Raw genomic sequence first — 1741 nt, 5'->3', positions numbered from 1 at the left:
CTACAAGACTCCCGAGGTCTTCTGTTCTTCTGCAGCTTGGCACTGGGAGCTGGGCGGCTGGAAATAGTGGTAGGCTCAGGCACTGCAGAGGTAGTCCCCATACACAGTGAGAAGCATCATGGAGGAGGAGAAGGTCTTGTAGCCAATGTTAGCCAGTTTCTTGGCAGTTGGCATGTTGTCCCCCTCTAGGATTCGGCTCCCAATGCGAGCTAGGGCCCCGCGGGCCAGACGTAGCATAACCCCCCGCAGCAAGGCTGGAGCCTGCAGTGGCTGCCCAGAGCAATTTTATTAAGTCTAGAAGTTAGTCTCTCTTGTAGATGTCAAAGTCTTTCTTGATCACGAGCCTTTATTACACTATTTGAATTAAAAGAAACCCCAGATTCACAAATCTGCCATTTGAGCAATTTAGTTTTTTAGAAACTTGCTTAAACTTCATTAATCAAACACTTTCAACTTTTCTGTTGCCTTTTCAATCTCAAGGTAAAAATGATCATAGTACATCACTGATTACCTAATACTTCCTCTCTGTGTAAGATTTTGGTTACTGCTGGGTAAAAAAGGAAAAAGAAAACAACTTTGTTTTAGTCGACTTTATTTTTTAGAACATTTTAAAATTTACAGAAAACTTGAGAAGATAGTACAGAGAGTTCTCATGTACCTCATACCCAGTTTCCCCTATTATTAACATATTACATTAGTGCGGTACATTTGTTATAATTAATGAACCAACATCAACACATTATTAATAACTATAGTCCATAGTTGTTTCAGATTTCCTTAGTTTTTGTCTAATGTCTTTTTCTGGTCCAGGATGCTACGTTATAATTAGTTGTCATGTCTCCTTAGACTCCTCTCTGCTATTAAAGTTTCTCAGACCTTCCTTGTTTCTGACAACCTTGACTGTTTTGAGGGCAACAGGTCAGATACATTGTAGCATGACCCGCTACTGGAATTTGAACATATATTTTTTTAATTCCAAATTTTCTCTGAAGAAGAGAAAATTAAAAATTCTTTTTAATTTTATTTTTGGATGCATTGGGTCTTCGTTGCTGTGTGCAGGCTTTCTCTAGTTGCAGCGAGTGGGGGCTACTCTTCATTGCAGTGCGTGGGCTTCTCATTGCGGTGGCTTATCTTGTTGCTGAGCATGGGCTCTAGGTGCTCAGGCTTCAGTAGTTGTGGCTCGCAGGCTCTGGAGCACAGGCTCAGTGGTTGTGGCACATGGGCTTAGTTGCTCCTCAGCATGTGGGATTTTCCTGGACCAGGGATCAAACCCGTGTCCCCTGCATTGGGAGGTGGATTCTTAACTACTGCACCACCAGGGAATCCCGACACATTCCTTTTTTAAAAATTTATTTATTTACTTTTGGCTGCATTGGGTCTTCGTTGCTGCATGTGGGCTTTTTCTAGTTGTGGTGAGCGGGGCCTACTCTTCATTGCGGTGTGTGGGCTTCTCATTGCGGTGGCTTCTCTTGTTGCAGAGCACGGGCTCTAGGCACGTGGGCTTCAGTAATTGTGGCTCGCGGGCTCTAGAGCGCAGGATCAGTAGTTGTGGCGCACAGGCTTAGCTGCTCCACAGCATGTGGGATCTTCCCGGGCCAGGGATCAAACCCGTGTCTCCTGCACTGGTAGGTGGATTCTTAACGACTGTGCCACCAGGGAAGCCCCCAAGACACTTATTCTTAATCCCACATCTTCTATCCTTCTATTGTTGATTTACTCAAACATTTAAAATTGTCTTCTT

The 1741-nt window shown here is 43.9% G+C and overlaps 1 pseudogene; it reads right to left on the bottom strand.

Annotated features, from left to right (window-relative positions):
* LOC116763932 lies at positions 1–174 on the bottom strand (annotated as a pseudogene).
* Between the last annotated feature and the right edge of the window lie 1567 nt (positions 175–1741).

Source organism: Phocoena sinus, chromosome 13 (assembly GCF_008692025.1).
Source record: "Phocoena sinus isolate mPhoSin1 chromosome 13, mPhoSin1.pri, whole genome shotgun sequence".
Classification (NCBI taxonomy): Eukaryota; Metazoa; Chordata; class Mammalia; order Artiodactyla; family Phocoenidae; genus Phocoena; species Phocoena sinus.
The sequence above is the reverse complement of the archived record's forward strand: the minus strand, read 5'-3'. Positions and strand labels throughout refer to the sequence as shown.